The sequence below is a fragment of the Adiantum capillus-veneris genome, chromosome 14 (genome assembly GCF_014529385.1).
Source record: "Adiantum capillus-veneris isolate H3 chromosome 14, ASM1452938v2, whole genome shotgun sequence".
NCBI lineage: Eukaryota > Viridiplantae > Streptophyta > Polypodiopsida > Polypodiales > Pteridaceae > Adiantum > Adiantum capillus-veneris.
In genome coordinates, this window is record NC_140944.1 from 38,088,946 (window position 1) to 38,105,561 (window position 16,616).

Here is a 16,616-nt window from a genome sequence, read left to right on the forward strand (position 1 = left end):
ATTGATTTCATCATCGCCTATAAAATAGCCAAAAGAACATACTCGTGCAACCAATTCAACATGATAATCAAAGTAAAAGACATAATTATATACCTTCATAATCTCAATTGCCATACTCTACCATGAAGAAACAATCCACTTCTTGGTTGATAGCAGGGAGAACTGTATGATGTTGTAGGTCTGTCTGTCCCTGTGTACATTACACTGTTGCTGCCTTCTGTTTGTTTTTATCATAACTTTTACAAACGAACTCAGAGCATAGCAATCCAGGTACTCAAAACGACGGGAATAAGTCTGGTCTACAACGCAGCGCGAACAGAATTGCAAAAAACGTTTTTGTTTGGCTAAAAACGCAACTTTTAGGTCGCGACTCATAAAACCTCTATTTTTGGGTATCCACTACTTTTACAACTTATTTTAAGCCTACCCATGCATTTTAAGCTAAAACACATAAATATAAAACATTGATATTAATAAAAATCTCAATTTTACTGTTCATAGACAGACTATCTGTTATTCATTAATCTTTATCAAATCCGTCTTTAGTGTATTATTTAAAAAAAAAGAATATATGTTCTCTCTTAATATTTCAACTCATTCGTATAAGCTCTATTTAATAGACTATTCAACAATCTTTCAAATCGTGTTAACGAAAGATATGCCCTGCTACATTCTTTTCGACTTTAAGAACTTCAAATATTAGTCCTATTACATTCTCCCCTTATCAAAATTAACTCTGTCCTCAGAGTTGGTTTAAAGAGAGAAAAATTCTCTTTGCAAAACACTAAGATCAACCCATGATGCATCCTCTACTGGATAGTTATGCCACTTAACCAAAACTTCCACAATGTCTCTATTTCTCATATGTTTAAAATGCCATCTAGTACTAAGTCTGATTCTATAGTCAATGGTCCGTCATCTTTCAACTTAGAGTTGTCCTCTAAAACACGATGCACATTCAGAACATACTTTTTCAATAAACTCACATAGAATACATGATGCACTTTAACATGAGAAGGCAATTCCAATTTGTAAGCTAATGAACCAATGCGCTTCAAAATTTTAAATGGACCAACAAATCGTGGAGACAATCTTCTATCATTTCCAAGAATCAAATGAGACTTCTCAAGAATAACCTTTAAAAAACCATATCACCAGTTTCATACTCCACAACACGATGTTTCTTGTCATAATACGGTTTATGTCTCTTTTGAGATTCTCTAATATTCCCCCTGATTTTGGCCGACTCGCTATCCATTTTCTCAAGCATCTCACGTGAGAGTTCTACCTTATTCCTCGATAGCCATACATTGCCTCAAACGGAGTCATCCTAATAGATGAATGATATGAATTGTTGTATGCAAATTCAACCAAAAGCAAATATTCATTCCAATTAGATTGGTTTTCATTGACATACATTCGTAACATATCTTCTAAAATACGATTCACTCTCTCCATTTCCCCATCGGTTTGAGGATGAAAAGCAGTAGACATGCGTAACTGGGTACCTATAGAGTCAAAAGTCGCTCTCCAGAAATGTGAAGTGAACTTAGAATCTCTGTCAGACACTATGCTCTTGGGCATGCTATGCAAACGAAATATCTCTTTCACAAACAAGCGTGCAATGGTCAAAGCAGTATCAGTTATTTTCACGGGAAAGAAGTGAGCCTGTTTCTTGAGTCTATCTACTACCAACAAGATCGAGTCATACCCTCCACGAGTAGTAGGAAGTCTAATAATAAAGTCCATGGATATAGACTCCCACTTCTGTAAAGGAATGTCTAAGGGTTGAAGGTCACCAGGCATCCTCTTATGTTCAATTTTAACTTGTTGACATTGAAAGCATTCACGCACATAATTCTTAACATCCAATTTCATACGTGGCCAAAAGAATGAACTTTTAATCTTTTCATATGTCTTACTCAATCCAGGATGACCAGAAAAAGGTGAGTTATGACACTCATGCAGAATTTGACTCTTAAAAGCAGAATTTGCAGGAATACACAAGCGGTCATAATAATACAGATTTCCCTTATACAAGTGATATCTGTTCTCATACATCTCACCAATATTCTCACGCAAGAATTTCAAAATAGGCATGTAAAAAGAATCGTTTTCAACTTCAGCATGTATCTCATCAACCAAATTGGATCGCACAACAGTCAACAAATTACACATGGGCCTACGACTCAATGCATCTGCAACTTTATTTTCTTTCCCACACAAATACTTCAAGTCAAAATCATACTCAGCCAACAATTCAATCCATCTCCTTTGTCTGTTGTTTAACAATGGCTGTGTGAAAATATACTTCAAACTTTGATGATCAGTACGCAATTCAAATTTGACACCAAGCAAAAGATGACGCCAATGTTTCAATGCATGAACAACAACAAGCAATTCTAGATCATGTGTTGCATAGTTCAATTCATGTCATCTTAATTTCCTAGACTCATATGCAACCACTCTTCCTTCTTGTGTCAAAACACACCCTAGTTGTTCACCACTAGCATCACATGACACAACAAATGGTTTGTCCATCTCAGGAACTTTCAAAACACAATTTTCTGCTATTTTAGCCTTCAAGGTCTCAAAAGCAGTCTCAGAGGTAGAAGTCCACACAAAACCCTTGTCTTTCTTGGTCAATTCGGTCAAAGGTCTTGCTATCTTAGAGAAATCTTTAATGTGTGCTCTCTCATATTGTGCTAGACCCATAAAGCTTCTCACATCCCTTAATGACTTTGGCGTTGGCCACTCCACAATAGTCTTAACTTTGTCAAGGTCAATGTGAATCCCCTCTTTAGAAATCACTCTTCCCAAATACACAATCTGATCCTTTGCAAAAGTACACTTACTTGCTTTGGCATACAATTTATGTTCACGCAAAACCTCAAATGTTTTCTTTAAGTGCAATGCATGATCTTCTTCATTCTTAGAATACACAAAAATATCATCCAAGAATACCAGAATGAAGTCATCAAGGTACGGGTGAAAAATATTATTCATTAAGCACATGAAAGTTGCTGGTGCATTAGTCAAACCAGAAGCAAGAACTGTAAATTCATAATGCCCATAACGTGTACGAAAAGCAGTCTTTGGGATGTCCTCGACCTTAATGCGGATTTGATGGTAGCTAGAACGAAGATCAACCTTTGAAAATATTGTGGCACCACTCAAATGGCTAAGCAATTCATTTATGTGAGGAAGAGGATATTTGTTCTTAATGGTCTGTTTGTTTAACCCCCTGTAATCAATGCATAACCTATATGTACCATCCTTTTTCTTTTGGAATAACAAAGGACTGCCCCAAGGAGATACACTAGGTTTAATGAAACCCTTTTTCAAAAGGTCATCAAGTTGTATCTTGAGCTCTTTAAGCTCATCAATATTGAACCTGTATGGAGCCCTTGAATAAGGTGTTGCTCCTGGATATAGATCTATGGCGTGGTCTACCGCTCAAGGCGGAGGCATACCAGGAAGATCGTCCGGAAACACATCCTTAAATTCATGTAAGAGATCCTCTATAAATTTTGGATTTGTCTCTTTATGTTTATCCCCAGATTCTTCTTTAATCTCATTAGCAAACACAAGCAACGTCTCACACTCTTATCTAAGTCACCTTATCAATTCCATTGCCAAAACTAGATTTAGAATCTCTTTCTTTCCACAAAGAGTGTGACTTATCATCATCAAATGATTAAAGATATATTTTTCTTTCTTAACAATCAATCAAAACATGATTTTCAATGATCTAATTGATACCAATGATAACATCATGCATATCAATGTTTATGTTATAGAAATTCTCTTTATGATTTCGACTCTTCAAAGAAAAAAAATAAAAATTTCTACTAACTCTTTCGTGAAACTATTATTACCATTAGTTAAATCCACAAGACTTTTAACTTCTCGATTTAATTTCAAGTTTAATTTCTCAATCAATTTAGACGATAAGAAGCAATGAATACTATCCAAATCAATTAAGAAATTCAAATTTTAATCTCGACTTCTATGCATAAATTCGATCTCACAGAAGCTTTCAAAGGACGTATCAAAGACATAAAACATCACAAAGAAGGGGTAGATGACTTACCTTTATCGTACGCATCGCCAAAAGTCTCCAATTGAGCCATCTTGGTACGTATTGTCTTATCGATCACCTTGCTCGAGCATTCGAAAGTCTCGTGGTCGTGTTCTCGATATTGAAAGTATAATCCCAATCTTTGAGTTCTTCAATCCACGCTTCTAAATCTTCGCATATCTTTCTTATGCCATCAAACTCTTTAAGCTTAGCCTTCGTTAAGAATGATTTGGTTGTCGCTTCTCCCATATCGTCATTGTTTCTTTTGGCGGTACCCCAGTGCCACCACGATGATTATTGTTTCCAGGTGGATTAGCATGGTTTTCACCTTCATGTTGGCCATCAAGGTCTACATAGATATCAAGCTCTCGTGCTGCTTTGTCCCGTAGAGCCTCAACACACTCCTGATTTGCAATTTTCAGATCTTCTCATAGTCGCCGAATCAGGTCTTCTTGCTCCTTCATCCTCCTCTCGTATCCTTTTATGTCCAGAATCAACCGCTTGCTCTGATACCAATTGTCATGGGAACCGAATAATAGAGATCGATACCAAAAGATAGAGAAAGAGATATTTGTATTGATGAATCTTTGTAGAGTTTTGATACAACAGAGGAGCAAAATATATGGGCGCACTCCGTTGTACGGAGCTCGAACCTCCCGACCACCCCCGAGCTTCAGTTCGCTTGCATGCAGCGTCTCACTCGCACTCACACTCGCACTCTCACTCTCACTCTCACTCGCACTCGCACTCGCACTCGCAGAAAAAGAGATCGGTGAATGATCCCCAAACGCACCACTCGTCGTGCTTTTATCCTTCTTTTCCTTGAAAAGCCTGCACGATTTTCGTACCAAGTATACCTGCGAGAATAATATAAGAACGTGATCGCTAAGCGATCCGTAAAGGTTAGATTTCTATCATGACACTTTGCACAGATCGTGTTTCACACATTGATTTCATCATCGCCTACAAAATAGCCAAAAGAACATACTCGTGCAACCAATTCAACATGATAATCAAAGTAAAAGACATAATTATATACCTTCATAATCTCAATTGCCATACTCTACCATGAAGAAACAATCCACTTCTTGGTTGATAGCAGGGAGAAGTGTATGATGTTGTAGGTCTGTCTGTCCCTGTGTACATTACACTGCTGCTGTCTTTTGTTTGTTTTCATCATAACTTTTACAATCGAACTCAGAACAGAGCGATCCAGGTACTCAAAACGACGGGAATAGGTCTGGTCTACAACGCCACGCGGACAGAATTGCAAAAAACGTTTTTGTTTGGCTAAAAACGAAATTTTTAGGTCGCGACTCATAAAACCTCTATTTTTGGGTATCCACTACTTTTACAACTTATTTTAAGCCTACCCATGCATTTTAAGCTAAAACACATAAATATAAAACATTGATATTAATAAAAATCTCAATTTTACTGTTCATAAACAGACTATCTGTTATTCATTAAGCTTTATCAAATCCGTCTTTAGTGTATTATTTAAAAAAAAAGAATATATGTTCTCTTTTAATATTTCAACTCATTCGTATAAGCTCTATTTAATAGACTATTCAACAATCTTTCAAATCGTGTTAACGAAAGATATGCCCTGCTACATTCTTTTCGACTTTAAGAACTTCAAATATTAGTCTTGAAATTAAATCGAGAAGTTAAAAGACTTGTGGACTTAACTAGTGGTAATAATAGTTCCACGAAAGAGTTAGTAGAAAATTTGTTTTTTTTTCTTTGAAGAGTTGAAATCATAAAGATGATTTCTATAACATAAACATTGATATGCATGATGTTATCATTGGTATCAATTAGATAATTGAAAATCATGTTTTGATTGATTGTTAAGAAAGAAAAATATATCTTTAATCATTTGATGATGATAAGTCACGCTCTTTGTGGAAAGAAAGAGATTCTAAATCTAGTTTTGGCAATGGAATTGATAAGGTGACTTAGATAAGAGTGTGAGACGTTGCTTGTGTTTGCTTGTGTGAGACGTTGCTTGTGTTTGCTAATGAGATTAAAGAGAATCTGTGGATAAATATAAAGAGACAAATCGAGAATTTATTGAGGATCTCTTACATGAAGTTAAGGATGTATTCCGGATGATCTTCCTGGTATACCTCCGCCTAGAGCGGTAGACCATGCCATAGATCTATATCCAGGAGTGACACCTTATTCCAGATCTCCATATAGGATCAATATTGATGAGCTTAAAGAGTTCAAGATACAACTTGATGATCTTTTGAAAAAGGGTTTCATTAAACCTAGTATATCTCCTTGGGGTAGTCCTGTGTTATTCCAAAAGAAAAGGGATGGTACATATAGGTTATGCATCGACTAAAGGGGATTAAACAAAAAAAGACCATTAAGAACAAATATCCTCTTCCTCACATAGATGAACTGCTTAGTCATTTGAGTGGTGCCCCAATATTTTCAAAGGTTGACCTTCGTTCTGGCTACCATCAAATCCGTATCAAGGCCGAGGACATTCCAAAGATTTCTTTTCGTACACGTTATGGACATTATGAATTTAGAGTTCTTGCTTCTGGTTTAACTAATGCACCAACAACTTTCATGCGCTTAATGAATAATATTTTTCACCCGTATCTTGAGGACTTCATTCTGGTATTCTTGGATAATATTTTGTGTATTCTACGAATAAAGAAGATCATGCATTGCACTTAAAGAAAATATTTGAGGTTTTGCGTGAACATAAATTGTATGCCAAAGCAAGTAAGTATTCTTTTGCAAAGAATCAGATTGTGTAATTGGGAAGAGTGATTTCTAAAGAGGGGATTCACATTGATCTTGATAAAGTTAAGACTATGTTAGTAAGAGATGTAAGAAGCTTTATGGGTCTAGCACAATATGAGAGAGCACACATTAAAGATTTCTCTAAGATAGCAAGTCCTTTGACCGAATTGACCAAGAAAGACAAGGGTTTTGTGTGGACTTCTACCTATGAGACTGCTTTTGAGACCTTGAAGGCTAAAATAGCAGAAAATTGTGTTTTGAAAGTTCCTCAGATGGGCAAACCGTTTGTTGTGTCATGTGATGCTAGTGGTGAACAACTAGGGTGTGTTTTGACACAAGAAGGAAGAGTGCTTGCATATGAGTCTAGGAAATTAAGACGACATGAATTGAACTATGCAACACATGATCTAGAATTGCTTGCTGTTGTTCATGCATTGAAACATTGGCGTCATCTTTTGCTTGGTGTCAAATTTTAATTGCGTACTGATCATCAAAGTTTGAAGTATATTTTCACGCAGCCATTGCTAAACAACAGACAAAGAAGATGGATTGAATTGTTGGCTGAGTATGATTTTGACTTGAAGTATTTGTGTGAAAAAGAAAATAAAGTTGCACATGCATTGAGTCGTAGGCCCATGTGTAATTTGTTGACTGTTGTGCGATCCAATTTGATTGATGAGATACATGCCAAAGTTGAAAATGATTCTTTTTACATGCCTATTTTGAAATTCTTGCGTGAGATGTATGAAAATAGATATCACTTGTATAAGGGAAATCTGTATTGTTATGACCGCTTGTGTATTCCTGCAAATTCTTCTTTTAAGAGTGAAATTCTGCATGAGTGTCATAATTCACCTTTTTTCTGGTCATCCTGGATTAAATAAGACATATGAAAATATTAAAACCTTATTCTTTTGGCCGCGTATGAAATTGGATGTTAAGAATTATGTGTGTGAGTGCTTTCAATGTCAACAAGTTAAGATTGAGCATAAGAGGATGCCTGGTGACCTTCAACCCTTAGACATTCCTTTACAGAAGTGGGAGTGTATATCCATGGACTTTATCATTAGACTTCCTACTACTCGTGGAGGGTATGATTCGATCTTTCTGGTGGTAGATAGACTCACAACACAAGCTCACTTCTTTCCTGTAAAAATAATTTATACTGCATTGACCATTGCATACTTGTTTATGAAAGAGATATTTCGTTTGCATGGCATGCCCAAGAGCATAGTGTCTGACAGAGATTCTAAGTTCACTTCTCATTTCTGGAGAGCGACTTTTGACTCTATAGGTACCCAGTTACGCATGTCTAATGCTTTCCATCCTCAAATTAAACGATGCGGAAACGGAGAGGGTGAATCGTATTTTAGAAGATATGTTACGAATGTATGTCAATGAAAACCAATCTAATTGGAATGAATATTTGCCTTTGCTTGAATTTGCATACAACAGTTCATATCATTCATCTATTAGGATGACTCCGTTTGAGGCAATGTATGGCTATAACTGTCCCACGAGTTGGTGTAAAGAGAGAAAAATTCTCTATGCAAAACACTAAGATCAACCCATGATGCATCCTCTACTGGATAGTTCTGCCACTTAACCAAAACTTCCACAATGTCTCTATTTCTCATATGTTTAAAATGCCTATCTAGTACTAAGTCTGATTCTACAGTCAATGGTCCGTCATCTTTCAACATAGAGTTATCCTCTAAAACATGATGCACATTAGGAACATACTTTTTCAATAAACTCACATAGAATACATGATGCACTTTAACATGAGAAGGCAATTCCAATTTGTAAGCTAATGAACCAATGCGCTTCAAAATTTTAAATGGACCAACAAATCGTGGAGACAATCTTCTATCATTTCCAAGAATCAAATGAGACTTCTCAGGAATAACCGTTAAAAAACCATATCACCAGTTTCATACTCCACAACACGATGTTTCTTGCCATAATACAATTTATGTCTCTTTTGAGATTCTCTAATATTCTCCCTGATTTTGGCCAACTCGTTATCCATTTTCTCAAGCATCTCACGTGACAGTTCTACCTTATTCCTCGAGCTAAGAAAATTTATAGGTGTGGGACAGTTATAGCCATACATTGCCTCAAACGGAGTCATCCTAATAGATGAATGATATGAACTGTTGTATGCAAATTCAAGCAAAGGCAAATATTCATTCCAATTAGATTGGTTTTCATTGACATACATTCGTAACATATCTTCTAAAATACGATTCACCCTCTCCGTTTCCGCATCGTTTTGAGGATGGAAAGCATTAGACATGCGTAACTGGGTACCTATAGAGTCAAAAGTCGCTCTCCAGAAATGAGAAGTGAACTTAGAATCTCTGTCAGACACTATGCTCTTGGGCATGCCATGCAAACGAAATATCTCTTTCATAAACAAGTATGCAATGGTCAATGCAGTATAAATTATTTTTACAGGAAAGAAAAGAGCTTGTGTTGTGAGTCTATCTACCACCAGAAAGATCGAATCATACCCTCCACGAGTAGTAGGAAGTCTAATGATAAAGTCCATGGATATACACTCCCACTTCTGTAAAGGAATGTCTAAGGGTTGAAGGTCACCAGGCATCCTCTTATGCTCAATCTTAACTTGTTGACATTGAAAGCACTCACACACATAATTCTTAACATCCAATTTCATACGCGGCCAAAAGAATAAGGTTTTAATATTTTCATATGTCTTATTTAATCCAGGATGACCAGAAAAAAGGTGAATTATGACACTCATGCAGAATTTCACTCTTAAAAGAAGAATTTGCAGGAATACACAAGCGGTCATAACAATACAGATTTCCCTTATACAAGTGATATCTATTTTCATACATCTCACGCAAGAATTTCAAAATAGGCATGTAAAAAGAATCATTTTCAACTTTGGCATGTATCTCATCAATCAAATTGGATCGCACAACAGTCAACAAATTACACATGGGCCTACGACTCAATGCATGTGCAACTTTATTTTCTTTTTCACACAAATACTTCAAATCAAAGTCATACTCAGCTAGCAATTCAATCCATCTTCTTTGTCTGTTGTTTAACAATGGCTGCGTGAAAATATACTTCAAACTTTGATGATCAGTACGCAATTAAAATTTGACACCAAGCAAAAGATGACGCCAATGTTTCAATGCATGAACAACAGCAAGCAATTCTAGATCATGTGTTGCATAGTTCAATTCATGTCGTCTTAATTTCCTAGACTCATATGCAAGCACTCTTCCTTCTTGTGTCAAAACACACCCTAGTTGTTCACCACTAGCATCACATGACACAACAAACGGTTTGCCCATCTGAGGAACTTTCAAAACACAATTTTCTGCTATTTTAGCCTTCAAGGTCTCAAAAGCAGTCTCACAGGTAGAAGTCCACACAAAACCCTTGTCTTTCTTGGTCAATTCGGTCAAAGGACTTGCTATCTTAGAGAAATATTTAATGTGTGATCTCTCATATTGTGCTAGACCCATAAAGCTTCTTACATCTCTTACTAACATAGTCTTAACTTTATCAAGATCAATGTGAATCCCCTCTTTAGAAATCACTCTTCCCAATTACACAATCTGATTCTTTGCAAAAGAATACTTACTTGCTTTGGCATACAATTTATGTTCACGCAAAACCTCAAATATTTTCTTTAAGTGCAATGCATGATCTTCTTTATTCGTAGAATACACAAAATATTATCCAAGAATACCAGAATGAAGTCCTCAAGATACGGGTGAAAAATATTATTCATTAAGCGCATGAAAGTTGTTGGTGCATTAGTTAAACCAGAAGCAAGAACTCTAAATTCATAATGTCCATAACGTGTACGAAAAGAAATCTTTGGAATGTCCTCGGCCTTGATACGGATTTGATGGTAGCCAGAACGAAGGTCAACCTTTGAAAATATTGGGGCACCACTCAAATGACTAAGCAGTTCATCTATGTGAGGAAGAGGATATTTGTTCTTAATGGTCTTTTTTTGTTTAATCCCCTTTAGTCGATGCATAACCTATATGTACCATCCTTTTTCTTTTGGAATAACATAGAACTACCCCAAGGAGATATACTAGGTTTAATGAAACCCTTTTTCAAAAGATCATCAAGTTGTATCTTGAACTCTTTAAGCTCATCAATATTGATCCTATATGGAGATCTGGAATAAGGTGTCACTCCTGGATATAGATCTATGGCATGGTCTACCGCTCTAGGCGGAGGTATACCAGGAAGATCATCCGGAATACATCCTTAACTTCATGTAAGAGATCCTCAATAAATTCTCGATTTGTCTCTTTATATTTATCCACAGATTCTCTTTAATCTCATTAGCAAACACAAGCAACGTCTCACACAAGCAAACACAAGCAACGTCTCACACTCTTATCTAAGTCACCTTATCAATTCCATTGCCAAAACTAGATTTAGAATCTCTTTCTTTCCACAAAGAGCGTGACTTATCATCATCAAATGATTAAAGATATATTTTTCTTTCTTAACAATCAATCAAAACATGATTTTCAATGATCTAATTGATACCAATGATAACATCATGCATATCAATGTTTATGTTATAGAAATCATCTTTATGATTTCAACTCTTCAAAGAAAAAAAAAATAAAATTCTACTAACTCTTTCGTGGAACTATTATTACCACTAGTTAAGGCCACAAGTCTTTTAACTTCTCGATTTAATTTCAAGTTTAATTTCTCTATCAATTTAGACGATAAGAAGCAATGAATACTATCCAAATCAATTAAGAAATTCAAATTTTAATCTCAAATTCTACGCATAAATTCGATCTCACAGAAGCTTTCAAAGGACGTATCAAAGACATAAAACATCACAAAGAAGGGGTAGATGACTTACCTTTATCGTACGCATCGCCAAAAGTCTCCAATTGAGCCATCTTGGTACGTATTGTCTTATCGATCACCTTGCTCGAGCATTTGAAAGTCTCGTGGTCGTGTTCTCGATATTCAAAGTATAATCCCAATCTTTGAGTTCTTCAATCCACGCTTCTAAATCTTCGCATATCTTTCTTATGCCATCAAACTCTTTAAGCTTAGCCTTCGTTAAGAATGATTTGGTTGTCGCTTCTCCCATATCGTCATCGTTTCTTTTGGCGGTACCCCAGTGCTACCACGATGATTATTGTTTCCAGGTGGATTAGCATGGTTTTCACCTTCATGTTGGCCATCAAGGTCTACATAGATATCAAGCTCTCGTCCTGCTTTGCCCCACAGAGCCTCAGCACACTCTCGATTTGCAATTTTCAGATCTTCTCATAGTCGCCGAATCAGGTCTTCTTGCTCCTTCATCCTCCTCTCGTATCCTTCCATGTCCAGAATCAACCGCCTGCTCTGATACCAATTGTCACTAATAAAGTTAACATGATCTAGGTCATTTTAAAGTTAGTCCACTGTGTAGAAGGATGTGTGGATTGTTTTCATCCGATAAAATTTTTTGATCCTGAAGGCACTTTCTGGGGCATTTTTGAAGGCGTTAACGTGGGATTTTGAAAAAGTGATGTATGAAGCGATTGAAGCCTGCGTTATAAGGAACAACTTTGGTTCTTTGAGTCTTTAGAGATTTTGATGTTTTGATGCTCGTTGAAGGCCAAAGATTAAGAAAAAAGTTGGATTTGCTGTTTTTGCATCGTTTTTGTAGAAAATGCTGTTTTGCAGGTTGATTTTCAGCAAATCGGAGCAGGCTATGGAAATTTTCCATCACATAGCCGTCGAAGAGCGCAGCGAGGGCAACAAGATTGTATGAGACGGACTTGGGCTGTTTTGGCTCCGTTTGGGAGTTATGTTCAGTTGAAGACAGCTGAAAAATTGTGGATCGCTTCGCGATCACGTTTTTTTACCTTGTTCTCGCAGGTATATTGGCGCGCAAGTCGAGTCGACCGAGCGCCAAAAATAGAAAAGCGGCTATTTTAAGAGGTCGCAGGCTTTTTGGAGGAGAATAGAAGGAAGGGTGGTGCGTTTTGGGGGTGATTCACCATTCTCTCTTCTGCGAGTGCGAGTGCGAGTGAGAGTAAGAGTGCGAGTGCGAGTGCGAGTGCGAGTGAGACGCTGCATGCAAGCGAATTGAAGCTCGGGGGTGGTCGGGAGGTTCGAGCTCCGTACAACGGAGTGCGCCCATATATATATTCAATTGCATTCATCTATTAGGATGACTCCGTTTGAGGCAATGTATGGCTATCGAGGAATAAGGTAGAACTCTCACGTGAGATGCTTGAGAAAATGGATAGCGAGTTGGCCAAAATCAGGGGGAATATTAGAGAATCTCAAAAGAGACATAAACCGTATTATGACAAGAAACATCGTGTTGTGGAGTATGAAACTGGTGATATGGTTTTTTAAAGGTTATTCCTGAGAAGTCTCATTTGATTCTTGGAAATGATAGAAGATTGTCTCCACGATTTGTTGGTCCATTTAAAATTTTGAAGCGCATTGGTTCATTAGCTTACAAATTGGAATTGCCTTCTCATGTTAAAGTGCATCATGTATTCTATGTGAGTTTATTGAAAAAGTATGTTCCTAATGTGCATCATGTTTTAGAGGACAACTCTAAGTTGAAAGATGACGGACCATTGACTGTAGAATCAGACTTAGTACTAGATAGGCATTTTAAACATATGAGAAATAGAGATATTGTGGAAGTTTTGGTTAAGTGGCAGAACTATCCAGTAGAGGATGCATCATGGGTTGATCTTAGTGTTTTGCAAAGAGAATTTTTCTCTCTTTAAACCAACTCTGAGGACATAGTTAATTTTGATAAGGGGAGAATGTAATAGGACTAATATTTGAAGTTCTTAAAGTCGAAAAGAATGTAGCAGGGCATATCTTTCGTTAACACAATTTGAAAGATTGTTGAATAGTCTATTAAATAGAGCTTATACGAATGAGTTGAAATATTAAGAGAGAACATATATTCTTTTTTTTTAAATAATACACCAAAAAAAGGATTTGATAAAGATTAATGAATAACAGATAGTCTGTCTATGAACAGTAAAATTGAGATTTTTATTAATGTCAATATTTTATATTTATGTGTTTTAGCTTAAAATACATGGGTAGACTTAAAATAAGTTGAAAAAGTAGCGGAGATCCAAAAATAGAGCTTTTATGAGTCGCGACCTAAAAGTTGCTTTTTTAGCCAAACAGAGATGTTTTTCGCAATTCTGTCCGCGTTGCCTTGTAGACCAGACCTATTCCCGTCGTTTTGAGTACCTGGATTAATCTGTTCTGAGTTTGTTTATAAAAGTTATGATGAAAACAAACAGAAAGCAGCAACATTGTAGTGTACACAGGGACAGACAGACATACAACATCATACAGTTCTCCCTGCTATCAACCAAGAAGTGGATTGTTTCTTCATGGTAGAGTATGACAATTGAGATTATGAAGGTATATAATTATGTTTTTTTACTTCGATTATCATGTTGAATTGGTTGCACGAGTATGTTCTTTTGGCTATTTTGTAGGCGATGCAGAAATCAATGTGTGAAACAGGATCTGGGAAAGTGTCATGATAGAAATCTAACCTTTACGGATCGCTTAGCGATCACGTTCTTATATTATTCTCGCAGGTATACTTGGTACGAAAATCGTGCAGGCTTTTCGAGGAAAAGAAGGATAAAAGCACGACGGGTGGTGCGTTTGGGGATCATTCACCATTCTCTCTTCTGCGAGTGCGAGTGCGAGTGCGAGTGAGAGTGAGAGTAAGATTGTGAGTGCGAGTGCGAGTGCGAGTGAGACGCTGCATGCAAGCGAATTGAAGCTCGGGGGTGGTCGGGAGGTTCGAGCTCCGTACAACGGAGTGCGTCCATATATATTTTGCTTCTCTGTTGTATCAAACACTATCAATACAAAGATTTCTTCCTCTGTTTTGCTGTCTATCTCTGTTATTCGGTTCCCGTGACAATCCTCCTCATGCATAATCTTTGACTCCAGCTCTTTACGCAGCAAAGCAATTTTAGCCTCATTGCGGCTTGCATAAAGACCTGCTAGGATATCCCAAGCCTGTTTTGCAGATTTTGCTGAACGGATGTGAGGAGCAATGGTGCGCTTCACAGACAACGCAATCAATGCATGAGCCTGCGCATCCTTAACATCCCAACGAGCTTGTTCTGCCGTAGGCAAAACAACTCTAACAACTGCAATCCTTGCAGCAAGACCTGCAACATCCTCAACATCGCCTACATCCTTAGAACCAGGACGTACATCAATGCCTTGCACAATGTTCCAGACACCTTTTGACACAAGAACATGTTGCATCATATAAGCCCACATATGGTAGCTGTCCCCATCCAACCTGTCCTCAGCAGCAAACATCTTGAACGCATCTGTGTTGTTGTTGTCAGCCATGGTAAATGCTGCACCTGATGTGAAAACTGCCCGAAAATAGGAGAAATGGAGCGGGAACAACCTGTGCTATATAGCACAAACCGTAGAAGACTATAAGGCACCTGTTATGCAGAAAACGACACTGACAGAAATTCTGCACAAAATGACGAAATAGCTTGTGCAGTACTGCCTGTAGTGGAAACGGAGGCCGAAATGAGCCCAAATCAAAATTCTGAGCAGACCAAGCTCTTCGAGATCTCCCAAAATATTTGTCAAGCTGCGAACGCTCGCCAAAGCTCACTGAAATCGGAGAAAGTGAGCAGGCGTGTGCTGGAGCAGCTGGCGACTAACCCCGGGAGGACGTGACCTGCTCTGATACCAATTGTTGGAATTAGGGTTGCAGAGAAACACACACAGCTTGGAGAAGACAAAGGAAGATCAAGGCACACAATAGAGAGTGTATTACTTAGTGTGCAATGGAAAGATAGATAGCCCTAAAGTGATGGGCGTATATACAATGCACGGGGGAAAAAACCTCCTAAAGAGGGAAAAAATGCCCCGACGGTCCTAGTGTGTTCACACACATCACTACCACATGTATATGGTAACATTCACCCTCGCCTTCTCTCTTGACACCTCCCCTTGAGCCACGCATGGCCTGTCGCACCAGGCTTATCTGACACACGTGAGCTTCCCATTTGATTTTTGGTTTTCATCTCCAGAGTCCAGTCGGCCTTCTTAGAAGCTCAAAAATGGAATCTGAGTTGGATTCCGTCTAATCAACCCAAAAAAAGGATGTTCTGGCCACCTAATGAGGGCGAAGCAATATTCCTTTGAAGAGTTGCAAAAAAAGTCGTCTCTAAAGATGTTTACAAGGTCAATGACGGGTAATTTCGGTATTTTGGAGGAATCAAAGGGTACTTTGGGAATTTTTTGTCAAATGTGAGGGGCATATTGAGAATTTTTGAAATTTGAGGGTATTTTACGAATTTTCCTCCAATTTATTTTTCTCATATTTTCACATACAGAATGGTACTACAAAATAGAATTGAAAAATACAAATTAAATAAAAAAAAGGTGTATTTAATTTATAAAAAATACATAGATAAATAATTTTAAAAATAATCCTTGAATCCACGTGATATATAAAATTTATACAAGTGACCCCCCCAAGGGGTCGACCATACCACACGGAGGGAAGCTTTTGAGCTACAGGAATGGCACATAGTATCTAGATATCATTTGATGTTATCGAGGATACATGTTTGAGAATGTGCATGATATTTAAACATCTTTGATGTTATTCAAGAACATGCATGGTTGTTTGTTCGTACATGAATTCTTATGGATGTTAAAAGATGTCCAACTCTATAATTGAGATGCTCAATAGGTA